This window comes from Bos grunniens, chromosome 3, assembly GCF_055505025.1.
Source record: "Bos grunniens cultivar Pamir isolate PY7600 chromosome 3, Bosgru_T2T1.0, whole genome shotgun sequence".
Taxonomy (NCBI): Eukaryota; Metazoa; Chordata; class Mammalia; order Artiodactyla; family Bovidae; genus Bos; species Bos grunniens.
In genome coordinates this window covers 87,919,271-87,938,782 of record NC_141167.1, presented here as the reverse complement: position 1 = coordinate 87,938,782, position 19,512 = coordinate 87,919,271, and positions in this window count along the sequence as shown.

The window sequence follows — 19,512 nt, the reverse complement described above, 5'->3', positions numbered from 1 at the left end:
CCAAGGGTGGGATGATTTGAGAGAATAGCACTGAAACATGTATATTACCATATGTGAAATAGATCACCAGTCCAGGTTCGATGTATGAGACAGGGCACTCAGGGCCATGCACTGGGTCAACCCTGAGGGACGGGATGGGGAGGGAGGTGGGAAGAGGGTTCAGGATGGGGAACACATGTACACCCATGGATGATTCAGATCAATGTATGGCAAAAACCACCACAATACTGTAAAGTAATTAGCCTCCAATTAAAATAAATAAATTAACTTAAAAAAAAATTCAACTTTCACTCCCCCAGTGTCAGCCTCCCTTTTATTCTTTTCTACCTTGTGCATGCATGCTAAGTCACTTCAGTCGTGTCTGACTCTTTGTGACCCCATGGACTGTAGCCTTCCAGGTTCCTCTGTCCATGGGATTCTCCAAGCAGAATACTGGAGTGGGTTGCCATGTCCTCCTCCAGGGGAACTTCCCAACCCAGGGATCGAACCCACATCTCGTATGTCTGCTGCATTGGCAGAAGGGTGGTTTACATCTAATGCCACCTGGGAAGCCCTTTTCTACCTTACTTATTATCTATCCATCTACCATCTATTTTAAAAGTTTGTCTCTTTCCCCTCATTCCTCTACCAGAATGTTAGCTCCATGAGTGCAGCTATGTTTGTTTTGTTCATTGCTTTACCCTTAGCACATAGAACAGGGCTTGAAGTATAGTAGATGCTCAATAAATATTTGCTGAGTGAATGAAACAAAACAGAAATTCCTGTAGCTTAGATGTCCTATTTTAGCAGCTTAATTACAACGAAAGAGAAACAATACAAAAATGCAGCAAGACTTCATTGGCTATTAATTATCTGGGCAATGGGATAATAGAAAGGAAGTTATTTACTCTAGAGTAATGTATCACATCATATAAATAATAAATTTCAGATGCATTAAAGTAAAATGTACACTAGTATTTTTAAGAATAGGAAAAAATAACATGATTATCTCATGTTTGAAGAGGTGATCAATTTCTGACTTGAAGAAATGAAAAATATTACTAAGGACAAGACAGAAATATGAATATGTAAAGATTATTCTAAATTTTATGGTAGATACATATAAAACAGGCTTCCCAGGTGGCGCTAGTGGTAAAGAACCTGCCTGCCACTGCAGCAGACATAAGAGACATAGTTTGGATCCCTGAGTTGGGAAGATCTCCTAGAGGAGGGCATGGCAACCCACTGCAGTATTATTGCCTGGAGAATCCCATGGACAGGAGAGCCTGACAGGCTACCATCCATAGGGTCGCAGAGTCAGACATGACTGGAGTGACACAGCCTGGACACACCCATGCACATATAAATCAAGGCTATAGAAACAAAAGATGCATGAAAAATATAGTTATTAGCAGCTTATTCCAAAATAGGGAAGAACTGATACAAATATACAGTTTGTGTCTGGATTCCACTCTGTAAGTAGCCAAAGATGAGTTTATTTCTAAATAAAATGGCAGAACAAATATCACATAGAAAAATATACAACCTTGAAAGCAATAAAAAAAATATATTTAAACAACTTAAAGATATTCCAAAACTATCAAACTATTAAAACAAATAAAAGTGGTAGACTGCTTATTAACAGAACTGTGGGGAAATAGATACTGATATGTTGCTGCTGACAATATGAGTTTGTTTGTTTTCTTAAACATTCAAACAATCAGGTGATATGTATCAAAAGCTACAACAATGTTTATCTCTTCCAGACTATTCTATTTTATGAAACTTATCGACAAGTAAATAAATGAAAAATTAAGCAAGCAAAAAAAAGTAACCTGTTTTTATACTATGTAAAAAAGTGAAAAATTGGAAATGGCCCAAATGCTAAAGAGTAAAGAAATTTCTAAGTGAACTTTCTTATAATAACATGTTGGACCATTAAAATTGGCAATGTGGGGACTTTTTTTTTAACACTTGGGAATGTGAATGTCAACACAGCATAATTACCATCCAAAGCGTTGAACTTAGGTGTGATCTTTCTATAATTAAGCAGAGGTCAACTTTGGGATCAGAATTCTCACCTTTGGGGTAAGGCATCCAGCACTAATTGTAGCAAATGAAGGACCGCCTTACACAGAGTGATGCCAGCTTTTCAGAATGAAAAGTCTAAGGAATTCCTTGGTGAAACTTGAGGCTGGAAGTCAGGGTTTAACTTAGGCTCTTGCGGCTGTTAACTTGGTCTTGTGGACACAATTACCCTGCAGTTAGTTAGAGGGAGGAGGAGATAGACAGGACTGAACAGTTCAGAGGCTGAGCCCAGCCTCCTTCAGTTCAGTTCAGTTCAGTCACTCAGTTGTGTCCTACTCTTTGTGACTCTATGGACTGCAGCATGCTAGGCCTCCCTGTCCATCACCAACTCCCGGAGTTTACTCAAACTCATGTCCGTTGAGTTGGTGATGCCATCCCATCTTATCCTCTGTCATCCCCTGCTCCTGCCACCTTTAATCTTTCCCAGCATCAGGGTCTTTTCAAATGAGTCAGTTCTTCGTATCAAGTGGCCAAAGTATTGGAGTTTCAGCTTCAACATCAGTCCTTCCAATGAACACCCAGGACTGATCTCCTTTAGGATGAACTGGTTGGATCTCCTTGCAGTCCAAGGGACTCTCAAGAGTCTTCTCCAACACCACAGTTCAAAAGCATCAGTTTTTCAGTACTCAGCTTTCTTTATAGTCCAACTCTCACATCCATAAATGACTACTGGAAAAACCATAGCTTTGACTAGATGGGACTTTTGTTGGCAAAGTAATGTAATGTCTCCTTAGAGGCTGAGAACCCAAAGAGGAGGAAGCAGTAAAGCGTCTCAAAGGTTCTTGGAAACTAGAGGACCTCACAGGGAGCCCTGGGCTTGGGTGCTGCCCTCAGAAGTTACAGGGGTGGCAAACCTGAGGATGAGAAAATGCCAGAGGAAGGGGCCAACATTAAGGAGTTTTATGTGGCTCCGGAGCCGTCTGCATATGAGGCAGGATCCCTGAAAGCTTAGATAGAAGACACGGTAAGATGGAGAGAAGCAGCAGTTTATTTGTCCAGTTCACAATCCAGGTAACCAGGAAGATGAGGTATTTGCTTAAAGTTGCCAGGCTGCCTGGATTTGAACTCTGTCTCCACCGCTTGTTAGTCGAGTTACCTGGGGCAAGTCACTTAAATTCTTTGTGGCTCAGCTTCCCCCTGAGGAAAATGTGGGATAACAATAGTACCTACTTCATAGGGTCACTGTGAGGATTAGATGCAACAAAACAGGTAAAGCTCCTACACTGGAGCGCTTGTCATTTTTAGGCACTTGGGGTGACTTGCTCATACAACAAAGTGTCTACGAGCACAGCTAGGAGAATCAGAAAGGGCTAGATCACATGGGAGCATAAGGAATTTATAGCTGAGAGTTACTGGACCAAGTGAGATTTTATCCACACTCATTTTGTTGTTGTTGTTGCTGTTGATTTGACATGAACTTGGGAGGAGGAAGAAGGAATGCCTTCAAGGCGTTCACATTGGAGATGCTGTGCTGGCTTGGGGAGGTGGGGCATCCCTGAGCGTTCAGGCTGATGGGCTGTCAGGCAGGTTTCTCTCCTCCCCTGACTCCTCCTTGGAGTCAGCTTCTAGGCCCTGGCTGGAGGCAGTTCTCCTTGAGTTTCTTCTTGTGACTGAGAACTGGTCCTAAATATGTCCAAATGAGACCGCCGGGGACTCAGACCCTGCTGTGTGGCAGACAGATCCAGGAACACGCCCAAGAGTTTAGGAAGTGGATGGTGGGTTTTTTTTTTTTTTTTTTCCTCCCTTGATAGCCTGGCCATTGGTTAAAAGCGAATAGTGTCAAAATTAAATCCTGATGCTCATGTGTTTTCCCTGGGAACAGTTACAAATTTGGCTGCCTGGGGCAGTTGGATGGGCAGGCAAATGAAGGGGCCTGAAGGAGAGGGAGGCATGTCTCCAGGGCATTTTTAGGAAGCTTTGCCATGTAATGTCCTCCTCCTCTATGTCTGCAAGAGAATTTTGCTAAAGACTGATTCATCGTTAAGCGGAGAAGGCAATGGCACCCCACTCCAGTACTCTTGCCTGGAAAATCCCATGGACGGAGGAGCCTGGTGGGCTGCATGCAGTCCATGGGGTCGCTAAGAGTCGGACAAAACTGAGCGGCTTCACTTTCACTTTTCACTTTCACACATTGGAGAAGGAAATGGCAACCCACTCCAGTGTTCTTGCCTGGAAAATCCCAGGGACGGAGGAGCCTGGCGGGCTGCCAGGGGTCGCACAGAGTCGGACACGACTGAAGTGACTTAGCAACAGCAGCATCTTTTAAGGCTTCTTTGAAGTTAGATTTCATTGGAATGTTGTTCCATGGAAACAATCCATAGATACAGGGTTATTTTATTTGTATAATTATTTATTAAGCACCAACTGTGTGTGAAGGGCTTCCCAGATGGCTTAGTGGTAAAGAATCTGCCTGCAATGCAGGAGATGCAGTTTCAATCCCTGGGTTGGGAAGATCCCCTGGAGCAGGAAATGGCAACCCACTCCACTATTCCTGCCTGGAAATTTCCATGGTCAGAGAAGCCTGCTGGGCTACAGTCCGTGGGGTTGCGAAAGAGTCAGATAAGACTTAGAGACTAAACAACAACTATGTGTCAAACACCATATTAGAAACAGAGGTAAAAAAGGTAGACACTTTGCTCTCAAGTTGCTTACAGCCTACTGGAGAGACAGGCAAGCATACAATGAAGAGGTGAATTTGTAAGTATAATGATCATCAGTAGGCTGTAGGATGGCTCCTAACAATATCCAGTCCTAATCCCTGTGAATGCTGCTTATCTAGGTGGGCCCTAAATATAATCAGAGGTGTCCTGAGAAGAGAGAGGCAGGGGGAGATTTGGCCACAGAAGTTAAGGTGGTGATGTAATGGTGGAAGCAGAACTTGGAATGATGTAATTTGAAGACAAAGGAAGGGCCACAAGCCAAGGAATGCAAGTGGTCTCTAGTAGCTGAAAAAGGCAAGGAAATGGATTTTCCCTTCAGAGCTTCTTGAAGGAACCAGTCCAAATGATCCCTTAATTTTAACTCAATGAAGCTGATCTCTGTCCCCCAAAGCTAAAAGAGAATAAATGTGTATTGTTTCTAATTGATTAGTTAATTATTTTTGGCTGTGCTGGGTCTTCGTTGCTGCCCTTGGGGCTTTCTCTATAGTCGCAGTGAGGAGGGACTCCTCTCTAGTTGCGGTGTGCAGGCTTCTATTGTGGTGGCCTCTCTTGCCGCACAGGTTCTAGGGCTCTGCAGGCTTCAGTGGTTGTAGCACATGGGCTCAGTAGTTGTGGCTTGAGGACTCTAGAACACAGGCTCAGTAGTTGTGGAAAACAGGCTTAGTTGCCCTGCGGCATATGGAATCTCTCTGGAGCAGTGATCAAACCCATGTGCCTTGCATTGGCAGGCAGATTCTTAACCACTGTACCACCACAGAAATCCTGTATTGCTTTAAGCAACCAAGTTTGGTCATGGTTTGGTACAGTAGCAATAAGAAATGAATACACAAGTGTTGAGTGACATAAGGAGCACATAACGGACTAGATGACCTGACTACTGCCCCACTGACATGCAGCACCCACAGATGTTAGAAGAATTCAGAGAGGCATTGCCATTGATTCTTTAGGAAGGACTGTTGAGGCCAGCTTCCTGGCTCTCTCAGGTGTGGAGAGGTGAAGGGATTGTCCAAGGTCATACACATTCTTTCACTAAGCAAACATTTAATGAGCACTGCTCTGAGCTAGATCCTGTATTGAATTTGTTGGGGACCTGAAAATGAGTATGGCAAAGTTCTTGTCCATAAGAAATTTGCAATCCAGCAGGGAATAACAGCATAAAAGCCCTGGGTTGTCATTACACTGGACCGGTGACTTAACCTCTTTAAATTCAGGTCCCTCTGTGTAAATCATACAAAGAGCTACTTCACTAAATGTTGTGAGAACCAAATGATAAAATACATGCAAAATTGTTTTGTAACCAGTAAATCATTTTGTAGGACAGAACCCTGATCTTTCCATAAATGCTTTTTAATCTGCACATTTCTCTAGGCTTCCTCACTTCTACCACCTTCACCTTAGAGTGGGTCCCGGCTCCTCATTAAGATGTCCAGAATTAAACCCAGGTGATGTGACTTCAATCAGGCCTCATCCCAGTGCTATCTCAACAACAGGCACAGAGTTAAGGGCTAGTCTTTGTTAGCATTTTCTTTAAAAAAAAATACTGCTCAAATTAAAAAAAAATTTTTTTTTTTTAAATGAGAAAGCTACTCACTGTCAAATCATGCAAAGGATGAAGAGAATAGCTTCTGGGATAAATGGTCTGTTATTGTGAGCCAGAAATCAAATGCTGTTTAAAGTGTTCTATTTGGATCTCTGATGATATTTTCATATCAGATTACATTGTGTTGAAAAATTGATGGAGAAAGTTTGCAAAATAGAGCAAAAGTCCCAGCTCAGCGTATGGTTCCTGGTTAAAAATAAAGAAGCAAATAATTGGTTTTGAAGTTGTATTTGTCTTCTGTTTCTGTTTTGTCTCTTCCAACTCCAAAGAGCTGAATTGAATACCTTCTCTACCCATCCTCTGGTGAAGGAAATGGCAAGCCACTCCAGTATTCTCGCCTGGAGAATCCCATGGACAGAGGAGCCTGGTGGGATACAGTCCATGGGATGGCAAGAGTTGGACACGACTTAGTGCTAAACCACCACCACTCTGCCCATCCGTATGCTATGCAGTGAGCAGGCTCTGTGAATGGAGTTCAAGGCTGGTGAGGCTGTGTGTCAGGCATGCCTCCTCTACCTCAGTATTTAAATCAAATACTTTTAAATCAAAGGGTTTGAACTTTGAACTTTTAAGTCAAAGGGTTATGAGTTTTTTTAAAAAAAGGATTATGACTTTTAAGGAAGATTCTAAAGGAAAGATTCAAATCTTTCCTTCTCTGTGTGCTCTTCCTGGAACATTAGCTAGAATGACTACGTCTCTCTGGTTTCTTTTTCTCTGCTTCTGTCTCTTTTTATGTCTCTGTCTCTCTATCTCTCTCCCTTCCCCAATCCCTTCCTCCTTTCCTCCTCCAACGGTGCTCAGTCTCTCAGTTGTGTCCGACTCTTTGTGACCCCATGGACTATAGCCCAGCAGGCTCCTCTGTCCATGGACTTCTCCAGGCAAGAATACTGGAGTGGCTTGCCATTTCCTATTCCAGGGGATCTTCCCAACCCAGGGACTGAAGCTGAATCTCTTGCATCTCCTGCATTGGCAGGTGGGTTCTTACCACTGTGCCACTTGGGAAGCCTCTTCCAAGGGTAGCCTTTACTCTGTATCCCCCAGGACAGTTCAGATTTCAAATATTTTGCCCCACAATCCCTACATTAGAATGTGCTACAAATACAAATGTTTTGACAACCAAGCAACAGTTTCTAAAATACTTCTGTGTCCCCAAATAATAAAACAGCAAACACTTTCATAGTGCTGTTTTCCAGGACAATTGGCTTGCCAAGGTCACCTTCATCAGATCTTGACATTTTTTTAGCTCAGAAAATAATGGTCCTTACAATCAGCCATCTTGTCTCTTTCGTGCCTCCCTAGTCTTGTCTGAAAGTTTTGCACATCTATGTCCTTCATCACCTCATGGACAGAAACACTGTTGTAGTCACATGTTTTTGAATGCTTTCCTGTACCTGCTTTGTACTTAATGGAAGCTCAGTTAATAACTGTGAGTTCATTAATCAGCTTAGGGAAACATAGAAGATAAAAGAATAAATAATATTATGAAAATTATAATAATATGAGAAATTGTTAATGATTATGATATTAAATATAAAGTTGATATAAAACAGTAAATGCATTATGATATTAACTATGTAAAAATCTAAATAAACTATTAAAAGACTGTAAGGAAATACAACAGAATGTTGGCAGTGGTTATTGATCAATGGTGTAGGTAAGGGTGATATTATTTCTTTATTTATACTTTTCTGGATTTTCCCATTTACCTGTGATCATCTTGTGATAATTTTATGAACAGAAAAATACAAGTTTTGGAATATATCATCCACTTAAAGGAAAGCAAGAGCAACATGGAAGAGACTGGTCAATCGGAGGGTCTCCTCAGGGGTTGAGCTGCATGAGTGGATTTGGGGTTGTGGTGTGGCTGTCACAGACTGTGTGTGTGTGTGTGTGTGTGTGTGTATGAGAGAGAGAGAGACAGCGAGAGAGACAGAGACAGAGAGAGGTATCCATGTCACAATCCAGTGGTTTATATATGAGGGCATAGTTTAAATGATTACTTATGAACTAGGAAACAAAACAATTTCTCTCCTTGTTATAGTTCAAATGGCCCATGAACTTTGGAAGAAACATCCCAGAAAAGATTAATATGTCAGAGTGGGAATGGGGCCACAGAGATCTAAACTCAAATCTTACAGATCAATTTCTGGCAGCTACTTTGTTTAGTACACTGATCTGGGTTGAGCTATACCAGGAAGGAAAAGGTTGAATTCAGAAATAGAATTCTCACATCTTCCTATGTCCGGGGAGGACCTGCAGTTTGGTCCTGTTGCCCTGGAGGAGGGACCCTCAGGCGTGCCTCTGATGGTGGGCTGTTGCACTGGTCTAGCCCTGCTCAAGGTACCTGTCATTGTCACTGGTGGCTCTCACTTCCAATGGGATCATGTCTCTGTGGCTGTGTGTGTGTGTGTGTGCACGAGTGTGTGTGAAGTCTTGAGTGATTTGGGGGAGAGCTCAGGGCAGTGGGACTGGGCTTTCTGAAGACCTAACTCGCTCGCCAAGCCGGCTAAGCCAAAGAGTCTGCCCCGCTGGCCTTCCTGATGAACTGTTCTCCACTCCTGTGCCCGTGTGGCTGGCAAACTGGGCTCTATGATCAGAATGACCATTCAGAGACATCAAACAACCAGTGACCCACCAGTAACTGACCAATGATTTGTTCAGTTGGTCAAATGGCTTTGTATGTTTGGATCTTGCTGCAGAAGGTAACATTTTGTGGTCCTGTGGAGGACTTCAGGAAAATCACAACTTCACACACAGAAGTAGAAGTTTTACAAAATATTTAAATAATTCATTCTGATTATAAAAGAAATATGAACATTCTAAGAATTGGAAAATACAGAAAGAATAAAGAAAATAAATCCCCCATAATTCTAATCCTTAGTAATAGTTTCTATTAACATAATTTTTTTCCAAAATTGCTTCATTGCAGAGACTCTAATTCTCCAAGTGATATGTTTGAGTAATTAAAAATGTCAGAATCATCACTTAACAACTTTCAATTATCTGATATCCTTTTCAGACTATTTCTAAGAATTGTATTTGTATGACTTACATAGTATTAAGATTTACAAACACTAGTTATTAATTTCACTAATAAAGAAGTATTTGCATCCTATAAAATGATGCTGCTGCTTAGTCGCTCAGGCATGTCTGACTCTGTGCAACCCTATGGACTGCAGCCTGTCAGGCTCCTCTGTCCATGGGATTCTCCAGGCAAGAATAGTGGAGTGTGTTGCCATGGCCTCCTCCAGGGGATCTTCTCCACCCAGGGATTGAACCCAGGTCTCCTGCATTGCAGTCAGGTTCTTTACTGCTGAGCCACCAAGGAAGCCCTATAAAATAATAACAGCTTTATTTATGTATGATTGGCATATAATAGATTGCACATATTAAATGTGTCATTGTACACATTTTATTGTTGTTCAGTTGCTAAGTCATGTTCAACTCTTTGCAACCCCGTGGAATGCAGCACAGGCTCCTCTGTCCTCCATTATATCCCAGAGTTTGTTCAAATTCATTGGTGATGCTATCTAACCATCTTATCCTCTGTTGTCATTTCTCCTTTTACCCTTGGTCTTTCCCACCATCAGGGTCTTTTCCAATGAATAGACACTTCACATAGGTGGCCAAAGTATTGGAGCTTCAGCTTCAGCATCAATCCTTTCAATGAATATTCAGGGTTGATTTCCTTTAGGATTGACTGGTTTGATCTCCTTGCAGTCCAAGGGACTGTCAAGAGTTTTCTCCAGCACCAAAATTCAAAAGCATCAATTCTATGATGCTCAGCCTTTTTTATGGTCTTAACTCTCACATCTGTACATGACTACTAGAAAAACTATGGCTTTGACTGGATGGACGTTTGTTGGCCAAATTGATGTCATAGGTTTGTCATAGCTTTCCTTCCAAGGAGCAAGCATCTTTTAATTTCATGGCTGCAGTCACCATCCGCAGTGATTTTGGAGGCCAAGAAAATAAAGTCTCTCGCTGTTTCCTTTGTTTCCCCATCTATTTGCCATGAAGTGATGGGACAGGATGCCATGATCTTTTTTTTTTGAATGCTGAGTTTTAAGCTAGCTTTTTCACTCTCCTCTTTCACTCTCAAGAGGCTCTTTAGTTCCTCTTCACTTTCTGCCTTTAGGATGGTGTTGTCTGCATATCTGAGATTATTGATATTTCTCCCAGCAATCTTGATTCTAGCCTGTGCTTCATCCAGCTCTGCATTTTGCATGATGTGTTATGCTTATAAGTTAAATAAGCAGGGTGACAATATACAGCCTTGTTGTACTCCTTTCCCAATTATAAACCAGTTTTTCCATGTCCCATTCTAACTGTTGCTTATTGACCTGCAAGCAGGTTTCTCAGGAGATAGGTAAGGTGGTCTTGTACTTCCATTTCTTTAAGAATTTTCCACTGTTTTTTTGTGATCCACACAGTCAAAGTCATTAGCATAGTCAATGAAGCAGAAGTAGATATTTTTCTGGAATTCCCTTGGTTTCTCCATGATCTAATAAATATTGGCAATTTGATCTCTGGTTCCTCTGCCTTTTCTAAACCCAGCTTGTACATCTGGAAGTTCTCAGTTCATGTACTGCTGAAGCTTATCTTGAAGGATTTTGACATTTTGACATATGTCTGTATTTGGAAGATAATCTCCACAAATAATATAATACATTATTCATCTCCATAAGTACAATCACATTTGAAAAATATTTCCTTAAAAGAAGTATCCAGCTAATAAATATTATCATATTAAAAAAGCAAAGCAAAACAATAGTTGTTCCTTGCAATTAGTGGTTCCTTCTAAACTTTTTTCTCTGTGTGCATATCTATATCTACATACAAGTATATATTATATATGTCTACATATAGAGAGACATATATATGTGTGTGTGTGTGTGTGTGTGTTTTGTCATGCCGCATGGCCTGTGAGATCTTAGTTCCTTGACCAGGGATTGAACCTATACCTCTTGCATCAAAACTCAAAGTCTTAACCACTGGACCACTAGGGAAATCTCTATATTTTTTATTCCTGCTTTTTTTCCATTAATATTATATGGTAAGCATTCTCCATATCCCTCAAAATTCTTTGAAAAGTGTGATTGCTAATGACTGCATAAAATTCCATGGTAACAATTAACATTATGCAACTATTCTCCGTGTATAGAATAATACATTTAAGCTATTTCTGTTTTAAAGATAAAAATATATAATATCATTTATGTTCAAATTATAGGAAATATGAAAGTCAGAGGAGCACATTAGTGACACTTTAGCACTAAAATCAGCAAAACCCAGATTCCAGGAAACTCTGTAGGACAAGTGAACCAGTTTTTTATTTTTTCAGTAAATAAACTACTGGACCGAGAGATCAGGGGAAGGGATCCTGTAGAGTCTTATGGATGAAAAGAGTTTTAAGAGACATATCAACTAATTGCAATGTATAAATGATATTTGGGTCCATATTCAAACTCTAAAAAAAATTAAGAGAGAGAAATTGAAATACTAATACATATTTGATGATATTTGTTGTTGTTTTAGTTGCTAAGTCGTGTCTGACTCTTTTGTGACCTAATGGACTTTGGCTTGCCAGGCTGCTCTGTCCATGGGATTTCCCAGGCAAGAATACTGGAGTGGGTTGCCATGTCCTTCTCAGGGGAATCTTCCCAACCCAAGAATCAAACTGGTTTCTCCTACACAGGCAGACAGATTCTTTACCACTGAGCCACCAGGGAAACCCTTGATGACATTAAGAAATTATTATTTTTTTCAGAAGTGATAAGAGCATTGTAGTTATGTTTCTAAAAAATCCTTACCTTTTAAAGACACAACTGAAAATTTCACATTTTAAAAGATATATTTGGGATTTGCTTCAAAACACTGGGAGGGAGGACAGGGGAATGTATGGAGATACAGATAGGTCAAGATTGGCCACAGTTGTTTAAACTGAGTAATGGGCATCAAGAGATGCATTTTACCATTTCACGCCAGTTAGAATGGCTGCAATCCAAAAGTCTACAAGCAATAAATGCTGGAGAGGGTGTGGAGAAAAGGGAACCCTCTTACACTGTTGGTGGGAATGCAAACTAGTACAGCCACTATGGAGAACAGTGTGGAGATTCCTTAAAAAACTGGAAATAGAACTGCCTTATGACCCAGCAATCCCACTGCTGGGCATACACACTGAGGAAACCAGAACTGAAAGAGACACATGTACCCCAATGTTCATCACAGCACTGTTTATAATAGCCAGGACATAGAAGCAACCTAGATGTCCATCGGCAGATGAATGGATAAGAAAGCTGTGGTACATATACACAATGGAGTATTACTCAGCCATTAAAAAGAATACATTTGAATCAGTTCTAATGAGATGGATGAAACTGGAGCCTATTATACAGAGTGAAGTAAGCCAGAAAGAAAAACACCAATACAGTATACTAACGCATATATATGGAATTTAGAAAGATGGTAACAATAACCCTGTGTACGAGACAGCAAAAGAGACACTGATGTAGAGAACAGTCTTTTGGACTCTGTGGGAGAGGGAGAGGGTGGGATGATTTGGGAGAATGGCATTGAAACATGTGTAATATCATATATGAAACAAGTCGCCAGTCCAGGTTCGATGCACGATACTGGATGCTTGGGGCTGGTGCACTGGGATGACCCAGAGGGATGGTACGGGGAGGGAGGAGGGAGGAGGATTCAGGATGGGGAACACATATATACCTGTGGCGGATTCATGTTGATATAAGGCAAAACCAATACAATATTGTAAAGTTTAAAAAAAAAAAAGATGCATTTTACTGTCTCTTTACTTTGGTATGTGCTTGATATTTTATGTAATTAAAATACAGGAAAAGAAAGGAAAAGGGAGCTGGCATCTCTGATGCCAAGTGCTGAACTTTGCTGTGAAGGAAGAAGCCCTGTACTTGAACAGGACAGACTTCATTTTAGCCCCACCCTTCACACTTACTGATTATGCATCCTTGGGCTGCTTCCCTAACCTCTTTGAGCCTCAGAGCCCTCACTCACAAAACTGATACTATAAAGCCTGCCTCACAGGGTTTTTGTGAAGAAAAACATGGTCTTATCTGGGAAGTGCATGGAAAATTAAGGAACATTGGGTCTTTTATCTTAGGGGCTGAGTAGAGCATGAGGTCAAAGCGCAAGGACAATATGTACCTCTTTCCTTCTCAGGGAGTTAAGGTTCCCCAATTTTTCACTGACAGCTGGAGGGTGAGGCTTTTATAGAAAGTACTTGGGTACACTGTTTTAATTCCCTTGTAGTTTCTTTTATTATGTATTTTTGGTTGTTTTCATAATGGTTGTCCTGGGGAGTACAGTTAGCATCTTAAATTACAACAATCAGTTAAGATTAACACCAGCTTAATTTTGATAGTACCAAAAAGTTTTCTCCTATATAGCTCCATTCTTTCCTGCATTTGTGCTATAATTATCACAAATTACATCTTTTTACATTTTTTACCCACCATCATAGATTTACAACTATTTCTTTGTTCACTCTTAAATCAAATAGGAAAAAAATACATTCAGACTTTTATATTTACCTGTGCTGTTACTTTTACTGATACTCTTAGTTTCTTCATGTGGATTCCAATTACTATCTATTATATTTTTATTTTGGAGAAGGCAATGGCACCCCACTCCAGTACTCTTGCCTGGAAAATCCCATGGACGGAGGAGCCTGTTAGGCTGCAGTCCATGGGGTCGCTAAGAGTCAGACACGACTGAGCGACTTCACTTTCACTTTTCACTTTCATGCATTGGAGAAGGAAATGGCAACCCACTCCAGTGTTCTTGCCTGGAGAAACCCAGGGACAGGGGAGCCTGGTGGGCTGCCGTCTATGGGGTCGCACAGAGTCGGACATGACTGAAGTGACTTAGCATAGCATAGCATATTTTTATTTCAGCCTGAAGAAATCTGTTGATATTTCTTGTAGGTCAGATATACTTCATGACAAACTCTTTCAATTTTTATCTGGGGATATCTTTTTTCTTTTTAAAAATTTTTGTTTATTTTTAATTGAAGGATAATTATAATATTGTGTTAGTTTCTGCCATACATTTACATGGATCAGAGCCATAGGTATATGTACAACCCTTCCTTCACCTTCAGATTTGAAGAATAGTTTTGCTGTATATAAAATTCTTGGTTGACGGTTTTTCCTTCAGCACTTTGAATATGTCATCTCACTGTCTTCTAGACTTCATGATTTCTTTTTCTTTTTTAGATTATTTTAGGTGATAGGTTAAGTTCTTTATCTGAGATTTTATTGTTTCTTGAGGTAGGCCTATATTGCTATTAGCTATCAACTTCCCTTTTAGAACTGCTTTTCTGCATCCCATAGATTTTGAAAAGTTGTATTTCCATTTTAATTTGTCTCAAAGTATTTTCTGATTTCCTCTTTGATTTATTCACAGACCCATTGGTTTTTTTAGTAGCGTGTTTGTGCTTTTCCAATTTTTTTTCTTCCTGTAATTGATTTCTAGTTTTATATCATTGTGGTCAGAAAAAAATTCTTCAGATAATTTCTGTCCTCTTAAATTTAATGAGACTCATGTTGGGGCCTAACATGATTTCTGATGAAAAATCAGCAGCTAATCTTATTGTGGATTCCTGGTACCATATGAGTCACTTTTTTCTTGCTGCTTTCAAGAGTTTCTGCCTTTTGAAACTTTGCTGAACTTTCTTGGATGAGCAAATGAATGTTTTTCATCAAATTCAGAGAGTTTCAAGCATTATTTCTTCAAATATTCTTTATACTCCTTTGCTTCTATTCTCATTTTTGGACTCCTACTATGCATATGTTGGTATGCTTGTTGATGTCCCCTTGGTCTCTGTTCTTTTTTTCTTCATTCTTTCTGTTACTCAGTCTTGATAATCTCAATGAATTTATCTTCAAATTCACTGATTTTTTTCTTCTTGATATTTAAATCTACTGTTGAGCCCTTGTGGGGAAATTCTCATTTCAGTTATTATAGTTTTCAACTCTAGAATTTCTGATTCCTTTTTTAAATTTCTACATCTTTGTTGATATTCTCTGTTGGGTGAGACATCATTCTTATATTTTCCTTTAGTTCTTTGGACATGGTTTCTTTTAGTCTCTGAACACATTTAAAATACCTTGTACCATATGGGTCACTTCTCAAAGTCTTTGCCTCTTAAGTCCAATGTCTGAGCTTTCTCAGGGATTGTTTATATTGATCGCTTCTTCTCCCTGTATATGGACCAATCTTTCTTGTATTTTCACATACCTTATAATTTTGCTGCTGTTAAAACTTGACATTTAAAATGACATAATGCAACAACTCTGGAAATCAGCTTTCTACCCCCTCCCCAGGATGTTGTTGCTGCTACAGAAAAATACTCTGAACATGACACAGGCCTTGGGCCAAATTCCTTCCAAGCCTGAGGCTCTTCTTTGGGTAAGTAGACTGTCACAGTGGGTTTTTTGCCAGTGGGCATGGAGCTCATTTTAGGAAGATCAACATGGATTGAGCACCCTCAGTGCACTCTGATCATGATGCCTCTTTGAGTCTCTCCAAAGCATCAGATGCAGCAGCAGGGATCTTCCCCCTCCACACTTCAGTCTTTGGCCTGTCTCCCCAGAATCACTAGAGTGTGTTGAATCTGCAGATGTCACATTCAGTAGTTCTTATCCAGCCTGGCCCACACAATCCAAGCCAGGCCTGGATGACCTCCCCTGGATGTCTGGTTGGGTGTGTGAAGAACAAATTTCTAGCCTCTTCATCCAAGAAGGTCATATTAGGCAAAATAAGAATGACGCCAAAGCCTGTTACCAGCTGGAATGATCAGTGCCCAGATGTCACCTGGGCCAATAATTAACCAGGGGCCTGGAAGATGCCCAAAAGGTGGGCAGGAAGAAAACATATGGGTTACAGACGGTCCAAGCCAAAGGAAGACAGTGGGAGGGCTGACAGTCTAGAAGGGCCTTTCCCAGAGGCACAGATGGTGGGCACTTTGCCCAGGAGGGGCCTTCCTCCTTTCTAGTAGATTCAGGGTTAGGAGAAGAGCTGAGAGAGCAGAAGTCTGTCATAGGCACACCCCCTACCCAGTGCCAAACTGAACAGTCCTGAGGGGAAGAAGGCAAGGATGCTAAGGCCCTGGGGACCTTCAACCCCAGGCTGACACAAGCTATCTGTTTGTGCAATAAGCATCTGTTAAATGCCTACTAGGGTGCGATGTGACAAGAGAGTGGACTTGGAAAACACACAGACCTGAATCCAATTCCAGACTCTGCCACTTATCAGCTATTGTCACCTTGGCCAAGTTTTAAGTTTCTCTAAGAAAAAAAAAGAGGATATTCACACTTAGCTCACGAGGTTGTCATGGGGTTGAATGAGTTGCATTTTTATAGAATGCCTCATGCATACTAGGTAGTTGATCAGTGAAAACTGTTCAACCTTGTTTGAAGCACTGAATAAAGGAGAGAAATAGACTATGCCGTGTTTCTTGAAATCCTTCTACGGCTTCCTCTGCCTTAATCATCCTGCAGGCCTGCCAGGATGCTTTCCAGGCTGGCACAGTCCACCTTGCTCCCTCAGCACTCTAGCATACAGGGAGGTAGTTCCTGGTCAGCCCCCTTCCCAGAAACTGGACCAGGAAACCAGGGAACAAAAGTGTTGCTCTGGTAAAGGGTGCCTTCACTGGGGGCTGGGGGGACTTGCCAGGAAATGTGGGCTCTTTCCCCAGGGCTGCCCCGAAGCTGACCTGGGCCTCAGGCTGCCCAGGCACTGCTCACCCCCTAAGAACTTTAGCTCCTCATTCAGGGGGTCATCAGACACCCACCTAGGCCCTGCCCAGACCCCAGTCCTACCGCACCAACCCCTTCCTTGTCATGGCTTGCAGTCTGCATGAGGTTAACCTCAGCTTCTTCCTGGTCGCCTCTGATTCACTTTCCTGGCTCTGGCCGGATAATGGTTTGGGGTTTGGCTGGACACTTCTGCTTGTAAACTCGAAGCCAGAGTTCCTGACCCTGCTGCTAACAGGCACCCGCTGAATCCCTGGGCCATCCCCCACTCTGTTTCCCACCTGTCCTGCCCTTTAGCCAAAAATCCTTGAGCTACAAGGTATCTGAATCTTCACCCTGGCAGGAAGCGCCTGGCTCTGCTGCCTTCTGCTGAATACAACCAGGGTCTGGCAGCATCCTGGGTCCCCAGTGCCTGCCCAGAGAGGGGCTGTGTTTGACCTGGGCACCATGGGACCAGCTGGCAGCGTAGCATCAGAACATGCTTTATCTGAGGGCAGCCTTTGGAGTCCTCAAGGTGCTTTGGGGTTCGTCCCTGCATTTGAGCCTCAGATCAGGTATTTTGTTTTTCATTTGCAAAATCACGTCTGACTCTGTGACCCCATGGACTGTAGCTTACTAGACTGCTCTGTCCATGGGATTCTCCAGGCAAGAATACTGCAGTGGATTGCCATTTCCTTCTCCAGGGGATCTTCCTGACCCAGGGATCACATCCACATCTCCTGCGTTGGCAGGCAGATTCTTTACCACTGAGCCACCCGGGAAGCCCCAAATCAGGTTTATTTGTATTCTTAAATCAGTTCTAAAGTTGAGGAGAAACCTGAGGTTCAAAGAGATTAAATACTTCCCCAAGTTCACACAGTTAGGTAGGAAGAGATCCAAGCCAATGGTCTGAGTTCTTTGGCTCTGAATCTGAAGTTGATAGTGTTCCACAGACATAACTGAAGCAGTGCCTGCAGCACATGAAGCCCAAGAAAGGCCTACTGAGATTTTTGGATATCTCCTGGGGCCTCCGGAAAGGAAAGTGAGAAACATGGGCATTTGTTTGTTTATTTGCTAACTCTGGCTTAAAGGCCTTGAAGTATGCATTTTATCTCCTGCACAGGAATCAGTTAGGGTTTTAACAGCCTCATCTCCAGCAGAAGCTGGGGACACCTGCTGAAAATATCTCCTCTGCTAATGAGTTGTAGTCATTAGAAATACATTCCATTTGGCTAATACCAGGAAAGCCCCTAGAAAAGGTCACCATTAAATCTGGCCAGAATTTACCTTACTATAATTTGTTCATGCATTCAGTATTACCTGTTTGATGCACATTTATTGAGCACCTACTGTGTGCCAGATACTCTCAGGCACTGGGATGCAAGGAAGGATGCAGCACAGTCCCTGCCATAGTCAGTGGCCTGGTGGGACAAATAGGCCCTCAGTCTGTGGGAGCACAGGGGAGGAGGGAATTGAGCCAGGGTGGGCCTCCGGGATTTGGGTCAGGCTGGGAAAGCTTCTCAGAGGAGGTGACTTCTAAGTTGGGACTTGAAGAAAAAAAATATGAATAAGTTTCTTCCAAAATCTTTTCTGAGGCGCTTTGGATAGAAAAGGAAGAGTTAGCTTAAGAGAAATGATGAGAGACAGGGTAGTAGTGGGGACTTGGGACACAGAGAGAGGTAACTGAGTTGCCTGGATACTTGGTTTCTGGGATATTCACTTGGTGCCCATTCTTACCCTAAAACCTTGGTTTCCTAAGTCCGGGGACCCAAGCTTTCATGCAGTGCTGTCCAATATGATTTTGGAGATGATACGAATGCTCTGTTTCTGTGTTATCCAACATGGTAGACTCACGTGGCTATTCAAATTTGAAGTGTGACTAGTACTACAAAAAAACTGAATGTTTGCTTTTATTTCAGTTTAATTAATTTAAACCCAAATAACCATCACATTAGATAGTGAAGCTCTACATGCTTCTGATTCTAAATCACATGTGAATCCCTTGAAATGTCTTGGGAAGCTTCTGAAGCCTGGTGCCTGAGATTCCAGTTTTGTTGATCTAGGATAGGGCTTGGGTACCAGTCTTTTTGGAAACAACCCAAGTGAGTTTCAGGAGAGCCAGGGTTGAGAACCATTGATTCAATACTCTTAGCAGTGGGAGGCGCCCCACCCCTGCCCCACCTTGTTCCAGCCTTGCCCGGGGTGTGTATTTGGGCTCTGCTGGGGCTTCAGTCACTCTGGACCTTCCCAGCACCCCGCTGCCCCTGAAAGGCTGCAACCTTGGTCTCCTCTCCAGAAGGAAGCTCAGGACTTAGGGCCACTCACAAAACTTGCTGGCTCTCTTTCCTTCTGCCTACCTCACCTTGTTCCCAGTCCACAGACAGGGCTCATTCACCTCAGAGCCTGCTAG